Source organism: Tenebrio molitor, chromosome 5 (assembly GCF_963966145.1).
Source record: "Tenebrio molitor chromosome 5, icTenMoli1.1, whole genome shotgun sequence".
Taxonomy (NCBI): domain Eukaryota; kingdom Metazoa; phylum Arthropoda; class Insecta; order Coleoptera; family Tenebrionidae; genus Tenebrio; species Tenebrio molitor.
The window spans coordinates 17,833,265-17,851,909 of record NC_091050.1 but is presented as its reverse complement, the minus strand read 5'-3'; positions in this window follow the sequence as shown (position 1 = coordinate 17,851,909).

The following is an 18,645-nucleotide window of genomic DNA, read 5'->3' as shown; positions in this document are numbered from 1 at the left end:
ACACTAATATCTTATACTGTTTCCATGGTGCATTTGAGCTCACACCTTATGTTTCCCATAAAATACGCTTGTCTCTATAAGACACGTCGTCAATAGCAACGTATCTTATAGAGTCATAAAATACGCTCACACACATCATTCAAGTAACATCTTATTCATCATTTTTACAGTAATTATCACAAAAGTGAAAAGTACAATTATTGAATTGGAATTGCCATATTAGCTTCGTGCTCTTGTTCCTAACATCTTCTTCTTTAACTTCTGCTGTTTCATCCAATGCAAGTGCCCGGCCATCGAAAATGGCAATCTTTACATGTTCTTCAAATGATTCTTGCCGTAGTGTGAATTAACTTTTAATGAAGTTCTACACGCTTACCCCATATCAAGAAAAGCCAAAATGACATCTTCCGTTACCTCCGTGATGCTTTTTTTCATTGTTCCGGCCTTGAAACGAAACATACACCTTTTCGTATGCACTTTTAGACTTCATTAGTAACAAATTGCCCCTTTTTTCTTATTTCTTCTGGAACGTTTTGGTACATTTCAACGATGAAAATTGTTTTTTTTCCAAATTTGTTGATATTATTACCATAGTACCCACGGCAACCTCCGCATTTTGTGTATTGTGACGCGCCTCGAATAATTTCTGAATTTATTAAAATTTCTGATAAGCTGTTAGTGTTAGAAAAAATCTTGAAGACAACGCGTGTTTTATAGTTTAAAAATCTCGATCTATTAAATCCTCGCTCCCTGCGGTCGCTCTGATTTAAACTACGATCTCGATTTTTAAATCGTCTATAAAACACTCGTTATCTTAATAGCTATAATATGTACTCCTGTTTAATGCATGAACAAAAATTACCTCCGTACTATTTTCGATGTTTGTAATTAGATTCTTGAGGCACGCACTTACTTCACAAATTTAAAAAAATCAACAAAAAATCGTAACGGAACAGATCAAAACAGCAACACGATCAAAACGAATAACTCTTCAAACCAGAGAATCGCAAAACAAAGCTCTATAGATGAAAAATCGCAAATCTAAATGCTTAAACCACTTGACAGAACTGACAATTTCAAATTTGAAATGTCATATAATTTATTTTTCGCATGGGTTTCATAACAACCAATGAGAATCAGTGGCGCGAATGCTTCAAGATATTACCAACACAATCTATGATACAGCGTGATCAACAATGACTGAGTCTGTTGGCAATGAAACAATTGAAAATACTGGTGATTTTTGTCTAGTAATTGGCACTGACCACGCACTGACCGGATTTTTTAACTTGAGATGACATTAAAAACATTCTTGGTAATGCAGGTTATGTTTATACTATTACAAAAATTAACCTTCGTTGGTAAATTTTAAATTTGCCAAATTTCATTGTTACCAACAGACTCAGTCATTCTTGATCACTCCGTACTTTCTTAATATTTTAATGTTATGGTTTGGGGATTTTGTTATCTAAGGATATTTAAAAAAATGCATTCTATCAGTGGACGTAGTCTATTTACCTACAACTCTTTTTGTTGAGAAAGTGTTTTTGCAGAACGACAGATCTATTATTTATTCAAAACAATTTCTCAATAGCTTGGCTGCAGCAGTAAGTTTCTATAGAAGTTTACAAAATATAGAAGTGAAGAGGTGCATAAAAACTACCATTAAAATGACTTGAAAGTGTACAGCTATAAATTCGTTTCATATTAGTATATTAAAAGACAAGTTTCATAAGACCAGTCTTGAAGCACGAATTCAAGATTAAAAAACGAGTGGCGTAGCCACGAGTTATTTTAAAGAATGAGTGCTTCAAGGTCTTATGGAAAGAGTTTTTTATACCATTTTTTTTTTGTAATTTGCCCTTTTTAAGCCGTTTTTAAACAAAAATGTTTACTTTCCTCGATTTAGGGATTTTCGTGGCGTTTGGTAATGTCTTAATTTTAAAAGTGAAAATTTGATCAAGTCTTCAAAGTCGCCTTTTGTTTTATCCAAATTCCGTCACAAAACACGAATATGAAAGATAATCTTTCATGCACGCCCGCATGCACGCATGACGAATCAAGCTTTGCCAACCTAAAAATTTTCGTAAAATGTTCCGTGAAATAATGGCTATAAGGACATCCTAGATGATGACGTCGCGTTCGTTAGTATGTCTATTAGAGAATAAAAATGGAGGCAAATTACAAAAAAATATTTTTGTGTGCAACCGTACGCGAAATGAGCACTTCGCGTGCATACAACAGGCCGCGAAATTGAATTTCGCAGCCGTTGCCTTGACGACGCCCGTAAAAGTAAAAGTCATTTTTATATTTATTTATTATTACAATTACAACATCTTTATCTGCATATTTCCGGTGTAATCTTACAAAACCTGGATTGGTTACAGTTAAAGTTGGATTTTGTGTCCGGAACGGCCATTATTAGTACAGAATTTTCATCCGATTTGAAATTTCCGCCAATTTCAAATGAGACAGCCGCATGAGGTTGAGGAGTCGATAAGAAAGATCCCCGTTATCGATCTATCATCTATATGAAACATACACATGTGAATTAGGTTAATTTTGGTTAATTTTTCACCGATCAAAAAGAGAAATATCTCGTAACATTTCCTGAATGTCATCAACAGATATTTTGGTTTATTTGTGTCTTTGCACGGCTCCTGATATTTCCACGATTAAAATAACCCAAAAAAGAACAAATGATACAACCTAGCATAACAGAACTAAACATTTATCTTCCACAATAAATAAATTCCAATAAATAGGTAAGCCAGTACAACATTATCCGACACGGTTTTCACATTCTTCTTGTTACAGTCTCAAAGTCACTGTAACATTTTTCATATTGCCGTTTAGATTTTTCAGGTTTCAAATCCGACACTGCACAATTTATAATATTTTTTTAGTTCTGGATGAGTACACGGAACTGAAACATCGTAATTTTCTTCGGACATTTTTGCAATTTTTCTCAAAGTGAATTGTTTTATTTATGTCGTTTCCATAGCGACATGGCGACATGTAGGCCGACTTTATTTTTATTGACAGTGAAGGAAATTTTACTTGTTCATTTTATAATTACAAATTTTCGGGTTGCACACAAAATGTTGTGTACACCTCGGCTACGAAATCTTTTGACGACCTCGAGATTGTCTTGTCTCGGCCGCAAAGCCGCCTTGACGACAATTTTTCTCTCGGTTCGTCAAAGTACGATTTCTGCAAGTATTTTAGGCACTCTGCCTTATGTAACTCCACTTGAAGAACTGCATTGTTTATGATTTATATCTATATGTACATTTAATTATTACTTGTTTATTACTGATTAATCTTTTATTAATAAAATGGTTGTCTGGCTATTTTCTATTTTAGATGTTCGAAAAATCATATTCAGGGTCGCTGCACAGTATGGATACACCTACATATTTTCAAAACGGTTTAACAGAGCTCGTTGGATTTGGCACACAGTTAGGAGTGTTCAAATTCTATCATCTGAGATTTTTTTCAATTTTCTAACGTCATATATTTTGAAGATGCAATGGTAACTTGATTTTTTTAAATGGCACGGGGGGTGAAGTTTAATATTTTCGAAAAGAGTATTTTTTGTGATTTTGGAAGATGGAGTCACATAAGAATACGTTTGCTAGAGTACCGCTCTGGAATTATGTAATTGGTGGAACACTTATAAGAGTGAAGTTCTATGTATGTATATTCAAGCTGTAAGAAGCATAATTGTTTGGAATAATATATTGAGCAGCTTAAGGCCTTTTCAGCCTTGAGAGTTAAATATTTCATGGCAGAATTGTCGTTCTTAAATATGATTAACAATACTTGAAAAAAAAATTAAAAAAAAAAAAATTAACGTGTTGGCTGTGGTCTTCTTTGTTGTTTGTTTTCTTCTTATTCTTCATTCATGGGTCCTCGAGGGCGGCGGTGTCTAAAAAAAGAGAAAAAGAATTGGTTCTGGCTTGGTCCTGAAATCCTGGAGTCCAAGTGGTCCTGGGTCCGGGTTTCTTTGTCCGCAATCCTGGTCCTGGGCCCGGAGGAATAAAGTGGTGCTCGTGTCGATGAGCCGGATTTTTACGGACTGTACTGCCGGTGTAGTCTACGAGTTCCTGGAGCTCAGGGGTGGGGCCATGCTATGACTAGAAAGGTGGTCGGAGGATATTTTTTTTCACTTGGGAATTTTTATAATTCGGTTGATGAGGAGTCCTTGGCGTGTGCAGTACTTGAAATGTTTAACAGGTATATGGGTCTGTAGTCCTCTTCCTACCGAGGGGTCTTTAGTGGACTTGGAGATCATGATAGTGTAAGCGAATTTTCAGGGGTTTGAAAAGTGGCTTGCACGAAAACAATTACTAAAGATGTCTATCAGGGATTGAATGACTACCGGAGCTTTTGAAAATTTTTGATAATTGTCCAACGCCTCTATAAGAATGGAGCCAAAGTTCATGTGGTGGATCAGGATGGGGCATGATATTGCTTGTCGAAGACATTTGTCGACTGTGCAATATCTAAAATGCTGATGTATACTACAAAAATAAGAAAAGGAAGATTCCTTTACATTTGGTAGAGGAAGAGACGAACCAAGAAGTCTTGGAGTTGTTAAAAGTAATAAATTGTATTTATTCTTAATGTTCGTCTTATTTGTTTATATTTTTAGTTTACTAACAGTACAGTGATTAATTATTATAACAAGACTAATAATAAACTTGTGAATCTTTGAATTTTTGTTCATAACTTTAGGTGGTAAAAAAAGGATTTTGGATAAGAACAAATTCATTATTATTTCTGATAATAATTACAAATTGTCGATAGTAGTAGGTAAGTGAAGAATTGCAGATCTTGAAACTTTTTTCATGGCAAAGCTTTTCTAGTAAGCTAAAAAGAAATTCAAACTGTTTTGCCATAATCTTTTACTCTAGCCGTAGATATATCTTGTGGCTGAATAGGGAAAGGGTGCGCATTAAAGAGTAATTTCTCACAATTATTGTCTTAAAAAAGCTTGGAAACAATAATTGAGCCAACAATTTTAATTGAAAAAAGTCGAAGGTTTTAAAATTATTTTTAACCGTGAACATAACACTTAAACTTAGCTTGACAGTTAAAGATAATTTTAAAATTTTCGGCTTTTTTTAATTAAAATCGTTGGGTCGTGCAAAAAAAAGTATATTTTAAATTACAAATTTAATTTAAATTGAATTATTACAAACAAAAACGTAATGATACAGTACAAAATACTGAGCAATGTGCTTTTGTCAAGGGAAAAAAATCTTGCAGCTTTAAACTCTGGCCGAAGATGCACAATTACACTAAGAAGCGAATTCAATTTCATTCTTACAAATCTGCTTTCGCTTGTAGCTGCTAATTTGCACACCAAAGACAAAATTTGTACATGCTTTTGCAAGATGGAGTCGCATAAAAACACATTTGCAATAACACCACTCTGGAATAAATGGTTGATTTACAAACATTTAAAAAAGACTAAAATTTTATACCCAAGATATGAGAAGCACAGTAGCGTGGAAGGATATATTGAGTAGACTTCTTGTATTACTGTACAACTGAAAGGGACCTTCATTTTTGATGAAAATGTCAAGTACAGTTAGAGTTCTGATGGAAGCGGCGAAAATGTTCAAGAGGGTGGTCCATCCAAAAATGTCGTTGAAGATGTCAGCAGCCTTTTTCAGAATAAGCAAATTGTCTTGCACATCCATTAGTACTTTAATCAAGTGTTGAATTTGTGGTTCTTTTGATATTGATTTTAATAAAACTTGATTTTGATATTGATACCTGGACAACAACATATTTAAAATGATACAGCGTAAAACTAAGTAGAATAGTTGCATATAGGTTTCTATACAAATAATCAAAATACTTATCATATGAACTACATCAAAAAAAATTAAAAAAACACAGTTTCCAACTAAGGTAACAATAAATACTGTCACTTGTGATATTACAAATTGCAAGTAGTATTGCTTAAATTTATTCTTGTGGCATTGCGTACATTCGAAACATTTCATTAAGTGAAACCACTGGGCGTGCTTGCTTAATTTAATAATTATCAAAATGTTAAAATCGTGAATGAAGTATGTGCTTATCATTAACATTAATAAAATGTATTGAGTGAAAGGTGGTTTTCTCCCAACTAGTCTAACGCCAAAAAAGTAGAAATTGATAAAAGTTATTAATACTATAAATATCAAAAATCCACACAATTTTTGGTAATAAGTTGATTTTCTGTTTGCTCTAATAGATCGGGGAGTTATCAATAAGATGCTTCCAAACCGAAAAATCACATCAATTATTTTTGTATCCATTTTTACAGACTTCATGTTTCGACGTAACTAGATGGTACTAAGAAATCGACTAAGTGATAAACAAACACACTTGAAATAGACGTATTGATTACATTTTTACATTTTTTTATATCTTGGATGTAAATAACATTATTTGAATAGCATGACTATAGTCTAAAGAGGTATTTATATTTATTTGATTAGTTTGTTTATAGTAGTGAAATGGACTAAAACGAATTTGTCGGCTGATACGAATTTATTTTATATGTAGAAATAAATTTAAAAGCTTTATCGATTTAAAAGGATATACGAATACCTATTTCTATAACCGCGTGAAAAACCCGTTCCTATGAAAATTTTCCTTAAACATTAAAGTAGTGTCCGTTTTCTGAAAATAAGATTTGTTTTATTATTTTGTAGAAATTTACAGCGCAAACAATTAACCTAGTAAAATTACAATACCATCTTCCTAAAACTTATTTGGAACTTTAGTTTCCGACAAAACACATTTGTTTTTGCATATCGTAATGAAAGTAGCACTTTTTTAAACGAAAAATCGTAATGAAAGTATTACTTTTATTCCATCTCCTTGGAGATGATTGTCGAAGCATACCTACTTTTTTTTTCATTTTTCATAAATCCTTTTAGGCCAAATTTCTCAACTTACAACAATATGCAAAAAAATAGTGTGTACAACACGTTATGCAAGTCTCTTTTTTCCACTCATTTGTTTGTTTCAAATTCATGAAAAAAGAAACGAATTTTATAACTACATAGTTGTACAAATACTCGTAACTATCCCTTTATGATTGCTGTATTCAATTTTAATAATTTATTATTTACCAATTCTTGTGTAAAAAAATTTAAAAATTTAATTTTTTGTGTTATTATATCGTTTGAATAATAGTTATTTATGTAACAAGTGAGTAAAGTAAAACTTTTTTTACAATAAGGAAAATTTGCCACTCGAGCGAAGCGAGTGGGCAAATCCGCCGAGTAAAAAAAGATACTTTACTAACGAGTTGCATACAATAGTTATTTATGATATAATTGATGGAAGTGTTAAAAGTAAGATTTTATTTGGAGAGAAGGGAAGATTTCGGAACGAGCGCAGCTAGTGGAAAAACCCTTCGAACAAAATAAAATCACTTTTAACACGAAAATCATACACTATTTTTTTTACAAACAGTACAAACACCATTAAAAGCACTTAAAAAATGAAGTTAAGTTAAAAATATAATTGAAAGCAGGACGCAGAAGTGCATTGAGTCATGGAGTGTGCCTATTTTCAACACCGTCTCTCGATTGTAGATAGCTAGAGCTTATTATTCTGGTATTTATGAATCTTTCTGTGCTGCTCTGTCAAAACGTCATTGTGACAAACGACTTCTCATTACTTTTAACACTAGTGGAAAAAACCTAATTTTTTATGCATGTTCGCCGTGTTAAAAATTGACTTTTTACTAGTGTTTCTAGAATAGTCGTTTACTTAACGAGTTCGTTTCACTCGCGTTTTAAACTGGCCCACTCATGCCAAAAAAAGTCCAATTTACACACGAACAAGTTGAATACAACGTTTTTTTGTTCGACGAGCCCCTTAAAGGCTATAAATCGCTTAAAATCTTTAAAATTAGCTTGACGTTTCGTTTTGAATTGTCAAATGTATCAAAATCCGTTCACACAGGAGAAAATTCTCAAATTCTGACAGTGTCAAACAAAAAAGAAACAATTTTTGGCGCACGTAAATTTTTAAATAACAATTTTTTTCGACACTGTCAGAATTTGAAAATTTTCTCCTGTGTGAACTCGTGGCCCACTCATGCCAAAAAAAGCCCAATTTACATACGAACTCGTTAAATAAACTACTATTATGAATGAATGTATAATTGTGTTAAAAAATTACACCCTACGGCATTTTTTTTTAACGCTTCTGGACCGATTAAAAATCACATATTTTATGAACGCAAATAAATGAAAAATTTCATGTTTAATTCTTTTTAAAGCAGTTCTAATTTATTACTAATAAAATGTATACTGAATTATTACAAACAAAAACGTAAAGGGTGTTTTTTTAAATTTGGCGTCGAAGTAGGCGTTGGAAGAGTCGATTGAGATCGCACCACTCGTGGAAAGCATAAGATTTAAACAGCTGATCCGTGATCCGCAACCTGTATAGAGTGTGTTCACAATGGACAGTTCAAAGCCTACTTCGACGCCAAATTTAAAAAAAACACCCGTTAGTTATGCTGTACAAGATGCTGAACAATGTAGTTTTATCAAGGGAAAAAAATTTCGCGGCTGTAAACTTTGGGCTAAGGTGCAAAATATGACCTTAAAGAAAATTTAATTTTTTATTTACAAACGTTCCACTTTCACTTAGAGCCCTCCAACTTGCACACCAAACTCATAATGTGCGCATATTCATGCAAGATGGAATCACATAAATGCACATTTGCCACAGTAGGCCCCTGAAAATAAATGCTTGGTAAAATATTTACAGAAAATTGAAGTTTCATACCCAACACACTTCCTGTCTCATTTGACAGTCGAAAGGGACCTTCTGAGGAACATGTCAAGAAGCGTTAGAGTTCTGATGCTGTAGTAGAAAATATTCAGAACAGTACTCCAACCAAAAATGTCATTGAAGGCGTCAGTCGCCTCTTTCAACATGTACAAATTGTTTCGTGATTAAAGCAACATTTTATAAAAGTACTGAATTTATACATTTTTTGAACTTATTTTTAAGAGTCGATGTTGACGTTGGTACCTGTACGACAACATTTCTAGTATTCTATTTACGTAGAATCGTTGAAAGTAGATTTCACTACCGAGCGATCCAAAAGTCTTTCTATCAAGTGAGTCATGACATTATTATAATTACACCATAAAATAAAAAAAAAATAGTATATTGTATATCAAGAGTTGAAAATGAAAGATTTCACACGAGTTTGCAGAATTGGGCCACAAGCCGTAGGCGCGTGGCTTAAGCAAACGAGTGTGAAATCGAATTTTCAACACGTGGTATACACGATATTTTTCCCACGACCACAAAAAAAAAACGCTAATATTCGGCATCCCTTCAAACTTCAAATATTATTCGACAGAGCTGCGGACAAAATAATTATGCCGTTGCGCGGAGATAGACATCGTTAATCATCGGCCCGTGTACAATATAAAAACACAGCTGTCGGCCAATCAGATTTCTCAAATTTTTCATTGTACATGGTTAGGCTGTTCGTTCGTGTTCGTGTTGAAATCGTTTGCAATTTTAAATTTTCACTAAGGAAAAACCGTGTGAAATGTGCCATATTTCACAGTGGTCGTCTGAAAACATATTTTTAATTTTCATTTAAATATGCACCAAATATGCTGCAGCCCAACGGCATTCGTTTCTACTGTCATGACCCACTTGATAGAAAGACTTTTGGATCGCACGATACAAATAAACATAATGCCAATCGTTTTGGATATTCCTAAAAAAAATAATATGATCAAAATTTCTAACAATTGCAATATCACAAATTGTAAGTAGTATAGTCTAAATTTACTTTATTAGAATTTGCGTCTCTAATAGGTCTATTATTGTATTCAATTTGGAGTCGTTTATGGCTATCCATTAAAGCACTCGTAGTTTAATAGATCTCTAAGAAAATTTTTATCAATATTTCAGTGTATTATTGTCATTTACATTTACACCAAAAAACTTCCAATATTAATGTTCAAACTCTACTTTTTAACATATGTTGCAGATGTGCAGGGTCATTATAAATGATTGTCCCATCGTAGGTGGCTCTGCGCTATGCTTTAGGTGCGCCGGTACGCGCACTAGTTGTTACAAACATTTATAATGATCCCGTAGTTGCAGCCGTTACCTTGAATTAACAATTAATACAAAATTCCGTAGAATTAGGAAATTTAATTTTTTTATTTAAAAATTAAAACAAGGGTGCAAATTCTAAAAAATAACATAAAAACTCGTTTTATAAGGGTATTAGCGCACTCGTCCCATAGAAAACTCCCCTACGGGTCGTTTTCTACACCTGGGACTCGTGCGCTAAATCAACCCTTATAAAAGTCGTTCTTTAATATACTATTATGACACTCCGTATGGTGCAGATATTTCAGTAATTGAAACCATTGGGTGTGCTTGTAGAAATTGTATAATTGTATACTAAATTGTATCACGCCGAAGTGATAAAATTTAACAGTAGACAATAATATGAATTTGACTAATCCACAAAATTTCTGAAAATAAGTGAATTTTTTGTTTGATGTAGATTGGGAAGTTATAGATAAAATATTTCCAAATCGAAAAATCACGTCTACATATTATCTTTGTATCCATTTTCACTAACGTTTATTGTAATCATGTTTTGACGTAGCAACAGGAAATCAACAAAAGAATAATACTTACATGACGCACGATGGAAATAAAAGTTATTGATTTCAGGATGTTTATAATTTTATTTTATCTTTTAAATCAGTTAACAACATAACATTATTTGGAAACTATTAACTATGCTTTCATAGCTGTAATTTATTGAAGTATTTATTTAGTGTTTGATTGTTTTGTTTATGAGCGTTAAGTGGATTAAAGCAGTCTTGGTTGCAAAATTATTAAATAAAAAGTTTATATGTAGAGGGTTATTATAATGAATGTCCCATCGCAGTTGGCGTTGAAAACCCACACAACTTTTGGATGTGCCGCCAGCCTCGCAACGTTAGACAAACTAGTAGACAGATTTTCACGACCGCCGATAGCGCCAACTATCGGCGATACTAGTCTCACTCATGTTATGAGGCTTCGGCACATTCAACTACGTCGCCAACGCTTACTGCGAAAAAGAAGCTGTAATTGAAGCAGTATGTTTCTCAGAATAATCTCCAAATAATCTCCAAAGGAGAAGATGATAGTAGCTTCAAGATTGTTAACGCCATTGTAGTGTGTTTGGAAAAAAATGTTTCCGTAGCTCAGTCTAGACAAGCCAAAAAAAGAATTTTCAAAAAATTTATAATTTACTAATCCAAAATTAAAAAGTGTAAAATAGTATATTATGTTATGAGGAGCAAAAATGAAGTTTTATGTGCTGCGGCTGGTAGATTGGCTGCCAACCAAAGCTCATAATAGTATATTATATACCAAGGTGAAGAAGTTCATGATTATAGCCAGAGCGCCAAGATTAGAGCCCGAGACGTGCCGAGGGTTCTCAGGCGCGAAGGCTATAAGGGACTTCTTCACCGTGGTTTATATACTATTTTTTCCACTACTAGATACGTTAAAACCCTTTCGGATAATAATTATGAATACAATTATTTTGTCCGATGCGACGATCTGAGTTCTCATTTTTCAACGGTTGCCATGGAAATTGAAAATCGTCTGTCTACTTTAACCAATGAAATCAACGAAAATCTTTCGTTGCTAGGTGACGGCTGTTCATTATTCACCTAGGTTAATAATGAAAATTATTATTAACCTTAGGAGAGAAATTCTACTTCTGGGGTCGGTTCGAGAGTAAATAATGAACCCTTCTGAGACTGGTAGTGGAAAAAACCATTTTTGCTCCGAATAACATATACTATTTTTTTTTTCAAACCTTCATAACAAATTATTTAAGACATGTTAAGAAACCAGGTAGGAATTTCACATAATTTAGCTAGTTTACTTTACAGCCGCTCGTCAGCGGAGATAACTTCACGGACGCCCTCAGCGGAGATAATAACTTCACGGACGCTCCTCAGGGGAGATAATAACTTCACGGACGCTGGTCAGTTCGTTAGATGTCATGACAATGAAGTGACACTTTAGCATTATCAATGCAGCAGTGCAATGTCATATTTTACGGACGTTTGAAGAAAAAATATTTTTTCACAACGTTTTCGACAGTTTGGGATATTCAATTGTACACTTCTGTTCAGTGAAAAAGCATCATTTTGCTTGTGTAAATCAGATTTACCATTACCTGATGTCACTGTCAATGTCAGTGGCAGGTAATTGAAATAATTCGATTTCAGTCAGTAAAAGTGTACCTACTTCATGGCCCCTCTAATGTTACTGTTATCAACATTATAGGTATTATTCTTTATTTTCAATGTTTATTGTTCGTTCTTTTAAGTCTGGTATAATCAAAAGTCGTTTGTAAATTCTTACCTGATAACTTATTATGGGTAAACATGGAAACAAACATGAAGTAAATTTACACAACCAAAAAATCGCAAAAATCTCTCTCAAGACTTGTATGCTTTTTCCGTGAACAGAAGTGTAATCTATCCGATAGTTTAAAAAATCTTCCAACTTTGTTCCAAAAATGGTTTGAATATTTTCTTCGGAACAAAAGTTAACAGGGGGTTGAAAAATTAGCATGTAAAACCCTATGGCCAGTCTTAAAAAAAACTCACTGTATAATATATGTATTATACTTACCGATTTTTTCAGTACAGTCTTTTCAGTACATTTGTGGAAACTTAAAAATATTCACCTTCGAAAACTGCTTTGAAACGTTACAGTGTTTTTCTTTTGGTTTTCCTTTTTTGTCAATTGTATTTCACTATTTCTCAAAACTATTTCCTATCGCTATTAAATGTCAAAGTGACGTAAATATGAAATAGTTTTGAGACTAACTAAAATGATAATAATTTGAAAGAAATACCTGAAGAAAGTACCCGTATCTTTTAGATTATTCTTACCCGAACATGTATTCCTTTTTATTCTTGACGATCAGTTATCATCAATAACTTCAGTTTAGGCTATACTATGCCTCTACTACGAAGATGAGCTCATTAGCAGCACGTAACTCAATTTGAAAGAGGCCGCATTATAGGAATGCGAGAAGCAAGTCTTTCCTATAGGGCAATCGCTCATCGTGTGGGACGAAATGTGGCCACTGTGTTACGGTGTTGTCGTGTCTGGTTTGATGACCAATGTTACTGAAAATTTCAACTTTTTATCTTAGTTATGGCCCAATTATTGTACAAAGTTTCATCAAAATATGCTATTTCTGGGTGTTGCATTTTCCATGATAAGTAGTACTTAGCTATAATTGCATATGCACCATGATCAATAATGACTGAAACTGGTGGTAACGATGTAAATTGGAATGATTTTGGTACCACTGTAATCTAAACGTATTTCCGGCTGTCAACTTTGACAGTGTTGACAGACAAATTTGAAATTTACCATCAAAGGTTTATTTTTATTGGGATGGCGTATTTTCGTACCGGAATTTATGATGTCAATAACGGTTGCATTCAACCGTAGAAGGATATGGAGGGAGCACTGTTAAAAAAAGTGTTTACGACCGCTCTTTTCTGTAGACCTAATAAAAGGTCTCCAGATGAGCCGAGCGAAACCGAAGTTAACGTAGATAACTCACCTTTCCAGTGGCGTCCCTTTAACTTTTTTTCTGGGAACAATTTTTGTAGGAATTGTAGGAAGACGACCGTAAATACAAGGCAAGTCACATAAGGTTTATTTCAGAATTTATTTTGTACGCAACCAAGAATACTAATGACGCTGACTACTTGATATCATTTATAATGTGATTTAATTTAGTAATCAACGTAGGTATGTAATTTGGCTAAAAATGTCACAATGACGTTTTCCTGTTCTGATTAATGACATCAAAAATTAAATTCATCAACTGTCATTTTGACATTTTTAGCCAAATTACATACCTACGTGGATTACTAAATAAAATCACATTATAAATGGTATCAAGTGGTCAGCGTAATTAGTATTCTTGGTTGCGTACAAAATAAATTCAGAAATAAACCTTATGTGACTTGCCCTGTATTTAGTTCAAAATAAAAACAGATCAGAGTTATACAACTGAAAAAATACAAAGAGAATTCACCAACTGGTTCACACGTAAAAAACCAAATCCCAGTAAAATGACGGAACACCGACGCCTATGAAGCATTTGATGCCCAACGACCTTCGTCACGAAATTTCACGAAGTACTGGCGGTCATTTTAAAAGGCATCATAAAAGGTCGCCGCACAGGTCTCGCGACGTGCCGCTGCCTCCATATCCCTCTACGCATTCAACCAAATTCAGGGCATGTTCCCGGAAGACATAAAATAAGTTTCTTTTAATGTCGTATCAAGTTAAAACATCCGGTCAGTGCCAATCACGAGACAAAAATCATCAATATTTTTCAATTGTTTCATTGTCAACAGACGCAGTCATTGTTGATCACCCCGTATAAAAAATCATTTATATGCTGCCGTCAGTTACATAAAACTTCATTTCCAGTTGTTTTACATTTTTTTGGGACACTAATTTATATTTAAATTACAATTTGAACTTATATTGAATTATTACAAGAAAAAACGTAACGAGGTTGTACAAAATGCCAAACAACGTGCTCTTGTTAAGGGAAAAAAATCTCGCGGCTGTAAATTCTGGACGAAATTGTCCAACTTTGTCAATAAGCAACTTCAGCTTTTCATTTGCAAACGTCCCAGTTTCACTTGTACTTTCCAAATTGCGCACTAAAACCAAAATTTGTGCATGCTTTTCTAAGATTGAGTCACATAAAAACACATCGGCCAGAGTACCAACCTAAAATTATGTGCTAGGTAAAATATCTATAACAGACTTAAGCTCTATACCCAAGTTTTAAGAAGAATAATTATTTGGTAGAATATAGTGATCATAGTTCCTGTATTATTTGAAAGCTTAAAAGGACCATCGTTTCTGATGAAACCATCAAGAAGAACTAGAGTTCTGAGGGAGGTGGTGAAAATACTCATGAGTGTAGTCCATCCAAAAATGTCGTTAAAGACATCAACCGCTTCTTTCAAGATGAACAAGTTGTTTTGGGTTTTCACTAACACTTTAAGAAAGTACTGAATTAACACTTTTTCTTGTTTTACTTTCGTCAACATTAGCTTCTGATATTGGTACCTGGACAACAACATTTCAAGTATGATGCACCGCAAAACTAGGTAGAAGAATTGCAAATGCATTTCAGTACAAATAACTAAAACACCCATCACATCAACTACGTCCAAAAAAATTAAATAAATACAGGCCGCAACTAATGTAAGAACCACTTCTATCGCATGCGTTATCACCAACTGCAAATAATATCGTCTAAATTTATTTTTGTGACATTGCGTATTTTGAAGATATTTCATCAACTGGAACCACTGAAACTGCTTGTGAAATTTAACAATTATCAAAATGTAAAAGTCGTGCATGGCAAATGTGATCAATATTAATGTAATCAAAATACGTAGAGTGATACATGGGTTAGTACTAACTAGTTTAATGCCAAAAAAATAAAAATAACTTATTGACATTAGTAGTATATATATGAGTAATCCACAAAATTTCTGAATAAAAGTGAATTTTCTGTTTTTCTTAACAGATTGGGGAGTTATCCATAAAATATGTCCAAATCGAAAAATCACTTCAATTATTTTCGTATCCATTTTTACAGACTTAAAACCTTCAGTGTAATCATGTTTTGACGTTGTTCTGGTGTAGTAACAAGAAATCGAATAAAGAGCGATATTATGTCGGAAATGAATGTATTATCTTTTAGATCCATAACAAGATAACATTACTCGGAAATAATAAAATAAGTTTTTTCACTACTAGTAATAAAGTCTAGCGTTATCGGTTGTCATAGAACACTGAGAAGTTTCGTTTTTCTACCTTTGCCCAGTGACAGGTGAATAATTTTTCATTATTAACCAGTGGTGAATAATGGAACAACCGTCACCTAGCAACGAAAGATTGTCGTCTATTTCATAGGTTAACGTAGACGATTTTCATACCAACTGTCAAGAAGTGACAACTCGGACCCTTCGCATCCGACAAAATAATTTGATTAATAATTATTATCAGAAAGGGTTTTAACGAAACTAGTAGTGAAAAAAATAGTATATAAACCACGGTGGAGAAGTCCCTTATAGCCTTCGCGCCTTACAACCCTCGGCGCGCCTCGGGCTCTAATCTTGGCGCTCTGGCTATAATCATGAACTTCTCTACCTTGGTATATAATATACTATTTCATTGCTATAACGTATTGAGGTATTTATTTATTATTTGATATTGATGTTTATGAACTATGCGTAAGATAAAGCAATTTTGACTGCAAAATTATCAATATAGATTAGTTTACATAATCCGTTTTGCAAATTGTAGGAGTACCTATTAACAAGGTTCAGAAAATCAGGCATTTGATTTCTTTGACAATTCTACCAAGTGCTGCTGGTTCTTCAGTTACACTTACCAAATGATTAGGTACGTAATGACAACTCTGTTACAGACAGACAGTTGTAATGTGTTTAGAAGAAAATATTTCAGCAGCTCACTCAAAATAAGGCTAAATGAAGAATTTTAAAAAAATACTATACCTACGAATTCAACATTTAATTTTAAAAAATACCTTTTAGAAGGTACCTACTTCATTGATAAAAGATTTTTTTTGTCAAAATCTAGACCAACTGCAACTGTTGTTTTAATAACTACTGTACTTTACTGCTTCTTAAAATGAAATAATTTTGCAACATAACGGCTTTTCATTTCGTACTGTGCAACAAGGTATTTTGAAGAAGTGAAGTGGAATACGGAATTTGTAGTCCCGATCTGGCATAGCATGATTTTGTTTTATGACCAAATCAAAAGAAAACTACGTTATGTATGATTAATTCCCACGTATAATACATCAAACACGCATGTTCAGCCATTCAGAGAGCTTGCTTTCATCCAAACAAAAATGTTTATCGCGATTAAAACGTCTTACTACTCTGTTATCTGTCAAAAGTGATTAAAATTGCATGCTACTCCTGTCAGATTCTAAAATTGTTTATAATATGTAATTGTGTTTTTAATAACTGTATCATAAATAAATAATTACCTAACGTTAAAGTTTGTATTCTGGAATTAATCTTGCCAAAAATAACACGACCTAATTTTTAATATCTAATAAATTTCCCAATTTTCACTTAAACATTTTTGCTTTAGACAATTTTACTCGTTGATAAATTGGGCATTTGTATTCAAAAGTTAAACCCTCGCGCTAAAGCTCTCGAGCCTAACCAGAATAAAAATAGCCAAATTCAACTCATAAAATTGTCAAAGCAAAAAGTTTTCGTAAAATTGAAAAATGTATCCGATAAAAAAATTAGGGGCCAGTTTATAGAAAGAGAATTAAATATTTAATTCGAATTAAATTTTAATGTGGGATTAACCTACGAATCCGAAACTTCGATTGTTTCAATCTGTTCACGTGTTCAGTTAAGCTCGCATTTAATTATGATTAATGTCGCTTCTGTAAACTGGCGCTAAGTCTTGTTATTTCACCTTCGATTAAACAAGAACATGGGTTTTATCAGTTTGCAGTAACATTCATAGCAACATATACCAATAAAAAATTAAAATAGCCATATTTGTCGAAAGTCAAAAATTTTCATTTCCTAAAACTCTTGGGACATTTCTTTTTGGAAATAAATAACTGTATACTAGTATGCGAAAAAAAAATTTGTGCTGCTCTCGGTGGGATAATAGTTATTTTTCTATTTTGCACATGTAAAACAGTTAGTATAACACTCAAACGGGTTTCGAAAAGGAAGTCTTTTCGATACGTGTTTCAGGAATATTTACTTCAATTTTTAATGTTGGCAGTGACTGATAGTGAGTTGTTGCTACGTGATCGCTGCACTTCATGACACTTTAAATTCAAAACTTACAATTGTTCGTCTATTACCCTTATATTTGCCAAATATAATTTTCCTAGCATTATGTTTTGAACTTTTTTTAAATTTAAGGGGCAAAATAGAAAAAATATTGTATTATACTCGTTTTATAAGCCATTTTGTCGCACTTGTTTGCTTTATAGCACTCGTCGCTGCGCTCCTCGTGCTCTAAAAAACGCGTGTGACAAAATGGTGTCTTATAAAACTCGTATAATAAATTACTATTATGATATAAGTGTTAAAAGTAAGTACATAATCACTTTTAACAAGAATATCATACACCATTTTTTCTACAAACAGTATAAACACCATTAGAAGCACTTAAAAAATGAGGTTAAGTTAAAAATATAATTGAAAGCAGGACGCAGAAGAGCATTGAGTCATGGAGTGTTGCCTGTTTTCAACACCGTCCCTCGATTGTAGGTAGCCAGAGCTTATTATTCTGGTATTCATGGGTCTTTCTGTGCTGCTCTGTCAAAACGTCATTGTAACAACAACTTGTCATTACTTTTAACACTAGTGGAAAAATAGTTATTTAGACAACGAGTGTTAGAAGTGCAACTTTTTTTCATAAGTGTGGAAGTTTATTAAACGAGTCGTAGACGAGTTAAATAATCCACACGCATGAAAAAAAAAACACGCT